This window comes from Ambystoma mexicanum, chromosome 5q (assembly GCF_040938575.1).
Source record: "Ambystoma mexicanum isolate Mex_15411 chromosome 5q, UKY_AmexF1_1, whole genome shotgun sequence".
Lineage (NCBI taxonomy): Eukaryota > Metazoa > Chordata > Amphibia > Caudata > Ambystomatidae > Ambystoma > Ambystoma mexicanum.
Window position 1 is genome coordinate 591,834,228 of NC_090933.1, and position 9,858 is coordinate 591,844,085.

The window sequence follows — 9,858 nt, forward strand, 5'->3', positions numbered from 1 at the left end:
AGGTACGGATTGAAATAATATCTGTTTTCTAACCTTTCCTTATTCTTTCTTCTATTGCTAGGAGCTCTGGATTCGAGACGGGTGTGGCTAAAGACTGGATGCTGACTGCAGGCACGGTGAGCGTTACGCTGCTGGATGCAGAATAACACGAAGCATGTGCTGCTGTTCGGGCGTGGTTTAAATAGCCTCCAAAGTAGTTCCAGGTAAGAAGTCCCTAGAACCACACCCAAGTAAAAAATAGTCCCTGTAGAAAAATAGTCCCATCCAGGCCTCACGTTGGCTTGGATTCATTTGCAGCATGGTCTGCATGAGGTAAGTAAAGTCTATGAGCCTGGTGCCTATGGCGCCAGGACTAATTTCTATTATGAGCCTGCCGCCTAAGGCGCCAGGACTGAACCCAGACAGCCCCCAGCCGGGATTGCTGGGGTTTTATTAAATACCTGGATGCCTGCTCCCGGGGCTGATGGGCTTGATCCGGATGCCCGGTGGTAGGCAACATGACAGGATGATCGAAATCCTACTGAAAATACTGTTTCCTTAGGGACCTCACACACTTGTTCATTTCTGTCCCATTTCATCATTATGGAGGGGCCGGAGGAACCCCTGCAGCACCCCTCACGCGCACAGACAGGCATGCCTTTTGTGCGCCAAAGGCGCGCATCAGGAACGCCCGCTGCACAGGCGACTGATCGGCACATAAGTGGCCAGGGGGCAGATCAGTTGACCTGAAAAGCCATGCAGCACAATAGGCAGCAAAGAAACACTGCAGCAAGTGCGTGGTAGTTGAAGGAAGAAATTCAAGGGGCTCTGAGCACCAATCAAATCACAATGTTTTGGGGAAGGGAAACAGCACAGTAAAACCCAGGCACACTACATAGATAAAAGTCCTAAAAGTAATAAAATCACTTTGTGCCTACTGAAACAAATCACGACTTTAAAATCAATAGTTTATGCAGATATTGAACAAGTAGAGCTGCCTGAATCTGATTGTCCTGAAAATTGGACACTGGTGGAGTTTTTCTCTTTGGGTGGTGAAAAAACGCTGCGCAAACTTTAGATCTGTACAAAAACTGTGGTTCAATATGATAGTTAGTCGTAAACATCAGGTATCTCCCCTGCCTATGGAAATTATTCAGACAAAACAAGGCCATACAACAGAGATCAGGCCTGTTATCTTGTGAAATAAAAACAGTATTGCCACGTCCGAGGTTGGGCCGCATTGAACATTGGATACCCGAAATGCTGGGAGGAGAAAATCTGTGATCTGTAGTAATTTTGTAATGTAGGCTCCTTTCCACAAGGGGTTACTGCTCTTTTTTATGTAATGAATCTGGTTTGAAAGTACCTATGGACAAAGACATTTGCATAACAAGAAACTTTTTCCATTAGAGATTTTTGATTGATGGGTATAAAATCATCCACCACGCTGCCATATGTCATGAAAATGGGATGGGTGTTGAAGGTCGTTGTATTGGGGCAAGTGCACATTTTAACTTGGTAGATTTTGTGGTGGGTATTCCCTGTGCTTTTTTAGGATTGTCATTGTGGAGGGATTCACCCCCCATCCCCCACTAACGAAGATCCTTATAATAAATGTATACACTCCTCTAGGGAAGGCACAGATCACGCAGATCCAACTGAAAGTTAAGGCAATCATTGAAGCGTTGCGCCTGGTATCTAAAGCACATACGATAATCATAAAGGGAGATTTTAATGATCGTAATATTTTAAACATGCCAATGATCATGAAGCAAATGAAAAATCTTGCAAAGAGATACCTTTGAGTAATCACGTGGTTTCTACTGTGGTCAGTTGCGGTAGAATTTCTGGCCTATTTTGATTTAAGCTACATGGAAATGATTGATTCAAATGGTAATAGTGAACTAGCCACCTGGCCTTATGGGAACATTTTTTTCACCCCTTGATTATATTTTTACTAATCCTCTTATTAGAAGGATGTCCTCGGTCAAAGACACATCGCAAAATTAATTAAGTGACCATGCAGTGCTTACCTGGGCCAGGGATTGCGACTCTAAGGATAAGACATAAGTCTTTGACTAATGTAGAGGTGAATTTGCAGGGTGATAGGCTGATTTAGAATTATCTGAATGTGAGCAAATAATTCTCTTTTGGCTCACAATGCAGATCCGAATTTGACATTTTTGGAAACTGACGTATGGAATCCCTAGTCTAATTAATTACATTATTACTTCTATCCTAGTTACACGATCTACTGTACATCACAAAGATCAGGGTTTGGGCTTTTGTGATATCCTTATTGTAAATTGGACAAGAGAACTAGGTAGTAAAATAAAATCAGTTAAAAAACATCATCAAATGGCACAATCGGATAACCTGAGATGCATCCCTAATTTAAGAATGCAATATAAAAATTGAATGCTCCACCATAAACTAGTCTGAATAATGTACAATAACAGCCGTCCATTCTGGCATTATTACAGAAAATATTTGGCAGGGGATACTCACCTGATTTTGAATCCCATCCCTGAGGAGTATTGGGTCTCTTCTATCACCAAAAATCACTTAGTCACCCAAGAACTTCAGACAGCTGTATGACCTGCTAAAATTGGTAATCTAAGTCTAGAGGGGTTTGAGGAAAGCAATAGCTATAAAGAAACTTGGGGGATCTCGCGCCCCTGGACCAGACAGACTTGCCAATATTGTTATCAAAAGTAGTCCCGAATACTGGGCCAAGATATTGGCAGTGGTTTTGCCAGGATTCTGGTCAATGAGGAAATCCCTACCAGTTAGAAAGTATCAATCATTATTCCTGTGTTTAAAAATAGATGCATTACTGATCCTGGGGCCTATAGACCTTAGGTCATGACTGACTCTTGTAGTAAAATCTTTGCGGGCATAATCCACAATAAATTGAATATTTGGGTGAAAAATGACATCTTTCGTCTCCTTTTCAAATGGGCTTTAGAAGCAGGTTTAATACCTCCCACAACATGTGGACCCTAAATTAAATCATGGCAGAAACCATATGCCATTCGGGTAAGGGCCTATCTATGCTACATTGACTTTTCTTGCACATTTGATAGGGTCTCCCGCCTGAGACTATGGGAAAAATTGCACTCATGGGACACTAATTTGAATTTGCTTCCTTTATCATATCTCTCTATATGGACAATACAGTATCACTCTGCCTCGATTCAGAAGGTCATCTTTCAACTCCCATTAAAGTGAATTTGGGATTGAAGCAAGGATGCATACTTTCACACTTGCTCTTCAATCTGTAAATGGCAGATTTGGATAGGGCAGTGAGAACAGCTCGTAATTTCCACCCTCATCTTGATGGCCTTCCGGTCGAGTGGTTGACATATACTGATACCATCTTGTTGGATTAAACCCCGATTGGTTTGCAACACTCCATCAACGCACTTGCCAACTACACGACCATCCATAACATGAGCATTAACATCTTGAAAACCATAGTAATGGCATTTGATTAAAAACATTGCAAAACTGATTTTAGCTCAACTTTGGATAAGATAGAAGTGGAAGTAGTTGAATATTACATTAACCTTGGCATACCTATGGTTTGTACTCCTAATCTCACTTTTCTAGGTAGCCATGTCCGCCAGAAAGTTATGAAGAAATGGATAGTCATGCCTTGAAGCTGGTGGAGTAGAGTAATCTGTAATGGTTCATGATAAGAATATAGAAACAAGACGACCCGCCAAGTGTTTGAAGTACAAACAGTGAGACCAGTAACCGCAGACATTATTTTAAGATTTTGAATACATTGGAAGTATATTATGTAAGGTGATCTGAGATGACTTTGCTATGACTTTTTGCACTTTTATGATCAGACAGGCTTAATGAAGTTACTATTTTAACATTGTAACGTAACTAGAATTTTTGAAAATGCCTGTTTTAGGTTATTTTATTTTATTTCTCTTTAACTTCGGCTCTCTGATCATCTTATCGCTATTGTTATTATTATTGCAAGTTTTTTCAATTGAGTTGTCTTATAATGTGTGTATAATTTGATATTATGCTCCCTTGTTTCTTCCGTTCAGCTTGTGTAATGATTGAAAAAGTTGATTAAATTCAGCTAACTCAATAAAATAAAAAATAAAAGGGATTGTCATTTGCAACTTCATTGCTAGAAAGGAAGGACAGAATATCGAAGGTTTTAGGGAAATTCATAAGACTGGAACTGTCCCATGTATACTTTATGGATTGAATTTTTACCTTCAAATTTGGTTTCTTGGCTGGACCGCTTGGAGGGAAAACGGTTCATCCCCCAAGTGGTACATGTCAAAGCCTTACGATGTGAATTGGGCCTCTTGTCACTAAAGACAAGTTGGCTGGTATGTAGAGTGGCATTTCTAGTGACTTTATGTAGTGCCCAAAGTAACCCTAATGCTCTCATCCACATTTTCTCAAAAAAATGTCAATGTTGAAGCACAGAATACTTTATACTTTGATTTAAGGACTTCAATGATGACATTTTTAGACACCATTGTTCTTATTCTCCCTCACGAGAATACTCAGCCTATATTCTCCAATGTATTAAAGAAGAAAACTCACTTAGGATTGTGCACAGAATTTCATCAAATTGGACCTAAAGTAAAGATTTATAGAATAAACTCATCAGGGATTTAGGCCGGGAATGCCTTGCTCGCATTTAACGAAGACCTGCACTAATGAAGAGAGGTGCTTCGTTAGTTTTAATATTCTCCCAACTGTGGACTGCACTGGCACCTAAAAGGCCAAGGGCAGTAATAAAAGACTCTGCCGCCTGTGTGGTCGGACAGCAGCGACTAGTAGACCTCTTTTGATGCAATGTAGCTCTTTAAATGAAAAGTATAGGTTAAGTTATGGGAGATTTGTACATAGTTCTCAGATCTTTGACTCGGACCACTTTTGGAGGAGTACAATCCTAGGTGGAGAATCGTTAGTTCTTACTATAGCTGCTTTTCATATTTGGAAGGAGATAAAATGTGTGGAGACTAATTGAGATGGGCCTCTGATCTTAAGGGTGAGCTAAATGTGGGACTTTTGATTTAGGTTAATACTGACTTTTTTTTTTAACTTCAATCTGGTGTGAAGAGGTGGAAGGCATGTGAATTTGTTTTTAAACAAATTATGTATTTGAAGATTAATTTTATTTGCAATGAATTGTACTTGTAATGGATTTTTTTAATTTTTAGGATGTTTTCTGTTTTAGTACCAGATGAAGATGAATTTAGTGGTAATTAATTGTATCTGCAATGACTTCTTTTTTGTTTTTAAGTTGATCAACTGTGTATAACTTTGTTTAATATAGTATTGGTTGGTTTTGTCTCAACAAAATAACACAATAAAAAAATGTAAAAAACACTGTTCATCCCCACATGGGGCATAACACACAATTCTCTTTAAGAAAGGCCAAAATGGCCACCGCCCGTGAAGGTGTGTATTCCAGAGCTCCATCCGGGTGGGAAAAATAAGGATACTTAAGCTACCCTAAAGCAATGAAAATAATCCCTCCGACCCTCCCGAGGTCCACAGAAGAGAAGGACCGAACGACAGGTGTCCCTGAAAACGGTGAGAGCTTGAAGCGCCCTTGAAGCAGCGCCACGGGAGAAGTGCAAGGCAAAGAGTACCCAGTAGCAGGCTCAGCGAACTGACTGGAGTCGGGAGAGAAGCGGAGAACTGCAGGAACCTGCCCACGAAAGGAGGTGGGGGAGGGAAGGTAAAGGAGTCGCTGACACCCACCCAAGCCTCAGATTACCGATCACTCACAGTGAAGCAGGGTGTGTAGGTAGCGGTCCATGACAGAGCGTCATCGGCCCAGGGGGGAAATACTGGCAGGCACAAACCGCACGGAAAGCACGTAACAAAGGAGCGGGTAAAACAATATGCCGGTATTGTCCCCAAAGAGCACGGAGGGAGCTAAACGCACTCCTTGGCTCCCACATATCAAAAAAGTAAAGAGAAGCCCTTGAGGGGATCTGAAAATAACTGGAATCAAGCGTATATTCTGTTAGAACACGTAACGAAGGAACAGCAAAGCGGGAAATAATAACACGTCCTTGCCGCGGGACTACCCAAAGCACTTTGGGAGCCTCCGACAGTAGTCACTATCGGGAATCCCTCCCAGGTCACGGCATAACGACAAGCGAGAGTGGCAAGCCATGTGAATCCAGCAATGCCTAACGTAGCAGATGGGACACGCGAGTACAACACATGGAAGCCAGCAACCCAACAAGGAGGTGTGCAGTGCCCCATTGTCGAAGCAGCACCGTGCCCAACCGTGTAGCACTAAGTCGGAGGGAGAACGGGGTGCAGGCTAGAGCAAGAGTCTGCATGTGGAAGACACGGGAAAGATATACGCTTGCGGGCAAGGGCAGAAGGGGCAGTGGGGCCAGGAGATCAGCATAGAATATACAGAGGGGACGAATCAGGCATACAAATGGATACTCGGCTCCAGAGCAACTACAAGGCCACAAGAACACCACCCCAAATGCTGCGTCTCACAAGGAGAATACCCCAGAGAACCCAACATAAGACAAATGGCCCCGACATTAGCTCTCAATATTATTTCATATGCAGTTGCCCCTTGTGTAATGAGAGTGTACTTTGATCTTTCAAGTAACAGTGAGTGCTCGGTGTAAAGAGTTACAGAGCAGCCCATCACTATCGTGGTGCTTTTTTCTATAGCGAAGGCCGTGGCTGCGAGAGCTTGTTCGCATGCAAAATGACCTTGCATCACTGAATCTAGGATTCTACTGTAGTAGGCCAATGGCTTGTGGCCTAGTGATGACTTCTGGGTGAGTACTGCAGTCATTAGTATCCCATTGCTATGTGAAAAGAGGTAAAAGTCCTGATCATAATCGGGGTTCGCTAGGATAAGGGCGTGTGTGATGAGGTCCTGTAATTTGAAATATTGCATCATCATTTCTTGCGTCGATTTGAGAGGGGCGCTGTTCTTTTGTGCTTCCTTTAATGCTTGGAGGAGGGGGCGGGTATATGCAGCATAATCTAATATCCAGGCACGGCAGTAATTACATATGCCGAGAAATGTCTGCCTGTCCTTCACGGTCTTGGGTATCAATATGTGACATATTGCTTTTGACCTATCTGGTATGATCCTTTTACCATCTTTTGAAATCAGCTGTCCTAGATACAATACAATACTGCCTGGCAGAGGTTGTTTTCCTTTGTCCACCTTGTGCCCCTTCGTTGCTAACAGGGTCAATAGTGTTATTGAATCTGCTGTGCACTGCCCTTCACTTTCACTGCAAATAAGGAGATCATCTACATACTGAATTATTGTGCTTTTTACATCAATGTTGCCAAGGTCTTCATGCAAAATCCTGTTGAATATGCTGAGGCTTTCACAATATCCCTGGGGTAGTCTGCAGTGTTCGTATCTTTTTCCCCCTATGGTGAATGCCGTTAGGTATTGATAACTGGGATCAAGTGGTATTGAGAAAGAAGGCATTCATCAAATCCACAACCGTAAAGCATGTGGCATTTTTCGAGATGTTGCATGAAATGGATGAAGAATTTGGCACTAAAGGGAACTCCTTCTGTATGACGTCATTAAGTGGGCGAAGGTCCTGTATGATCCTCCAAGTCCCGCCCCTCGCCTTTTTTAGCGGATAAATCGCAGTATTACATTGGGAATTTGAGGGCACAATTCTACCTGGTTGGAGTAGTGCACTTATTGTTTCCTTTATTCCCTCCTCCGCTTCTCTAGACAGGGGGTACTGCTTCACTCTGGGTGGTACTGCACCTAGCTTTCATTTTATTTTTATGGGTGTTACTCCTTATAGCAGACCTACATCATGAGGCCCAGTTGTCCATACTTCTTGTGGTACTTTCTCCATATCTTCATTGAATATGGAAGGCGGTGTACTGACACTAGCCATGAGGGGGGTTATTTATCTCTCTCTGCTGAATCATTACGTCACATGGCATGGAAATTTCCATCATTATTTCCCTGTCAGTGTCACTGTCAGTAAACAACTCTTCATCAGTTAAATCTCTTAGAGCTATGTTTGGATCTATGCATAACACTGTCCTCCACTCACATCCATGTGTGTCCATTCCTATTGCCACAATACCTTTTCCTGATACTTGCACCCCATGTAGATCAATTGACAGGATGGTGCCAGGCACTATCTCTGGCTTATTACAGGGCGAAAAACAAAAATCAGATGGCACCCTCCATTCCTTTCATGTTATTTCTGGTACCACTCTAGCCAGAACTTGTATTCCATAAATAAGCATGTCTACATCCGTGGGTACCCCCCTTACCACAATCTCATTTACCATGGTACTGATCATCAGCATCCCTCGCACGGGACATACTCCTGGGATTGAGCAGAGATGGTCATGTTAAACTTACTGAGGAGGTCTCTCCCCAGCAAGTTTATGGATGAATCTTCGTGATACAGCAGGGGTGCTCGAACCGTTTCCCCCCCACTGTTATATCCAAATCTTTTGTGTAAGGAACTTTCACATTAGCCCCAGAAAACCCCTGCGTTTCCAAATCCCCCCGCCCCCCGAGAGGGGAACCTGCCTTCCATGAGACATGATTTTTCTGCTCCCGAGTCCACCATGAAGATTAACGGTTTGTTTCCTATCTCTGCCCCCACTAGTGATTCCTCTTCTGCACTTGGGTAGTTGATAGGACTGGACACACAAGTGCTTTCAGTGGGCTATCCTAATCGGGGTATGCGTTTGTTCCTGGGACAGAGAAAACGATAACCCCAACTACCACTGTACGCAGAATGGTGTTGGTGTGCCATTAGCTGTGGTAGCAAAAATGTTGGCGTGTGTGTTCCCCATTGCATTCTGGCGTGCTACTTGCAGTTTCATATCTTGTTTTGTTGTTTGCTGCTTGGGTTACATTTGTTGTGGTCCTTTGCTGGCAATCATAATACTGTTCTTGTTGTCCACCATGCCCCCATAGGGACTGCCTGGATGTGGGTGGCCAAATTGCTGTTCGTTTGCCATGGGATAGGGTCCTTGGTAGTACCCCATAGGTCTCATTCTACATTCCCTGGAGAAATGTGGCCATTTAAAGAAAAGAAGAGAAAAAGCCTATCCGTCACATGCACACAGACCCTTGACCTCAAAATCGGACTCCCCCCAGCTACTTTATTTTTATCCTTACAATAGTAACTTCATATTTTTCCCTTTTTTAGGAATCTCGCAACCCGTACTCACGTGTGCCTGATGGTCCGAGAGCCTCCGTTCATGGCTTATCCACAATCAGGGCCACATCCCAACCAAGCCATGACCTGCCTTGGCAAGCAGTCGGGTATTTGCAAAGATGACGGGGACAGGGGCGTAGGAGACCCATAAAATCTGGGGGGGGACAGGGGACACCTTGGAGACTTGGGCAGGGAGAGGCAGTAATTGCCTGCTCGCAGATACTCCTTTACATCTTTCCCCCGTCACTGACATATGCAGTAGATTGTACAGGAGCTAACCCAAATGTATGGAAATAATTTGGTCTTAATAATATTCCCCCCACAGGCCTTGTTTTTCTCTTCCACCTCAGTTGGTGTGATGATCCGTTTCACTTCTTGTGTTTCTCCAGGTCTCCCAGTGATGGACCTTTAGAGAGATCTTTTATAATACTCTCACCTGCGCTTTAAGTGCAGATGCTTTATGGAGTTTCGCCAACCCTTCCTATCCTATTCCACTTGACCCTCAATGATGGAACATGAGTGTGCCCCTTTACAGCAGTGTATGAGCTGCAATCATACCTCGGCACCAGGGTATTCACTGGATTTACATGGGTAGCGGAACAAGTGCTGTTGTAAATCTCGAGGCTCTGCTTTATTTTTTCTGGGTCACCCAGATTGCTTATGGTGGCCTCTATTAAAA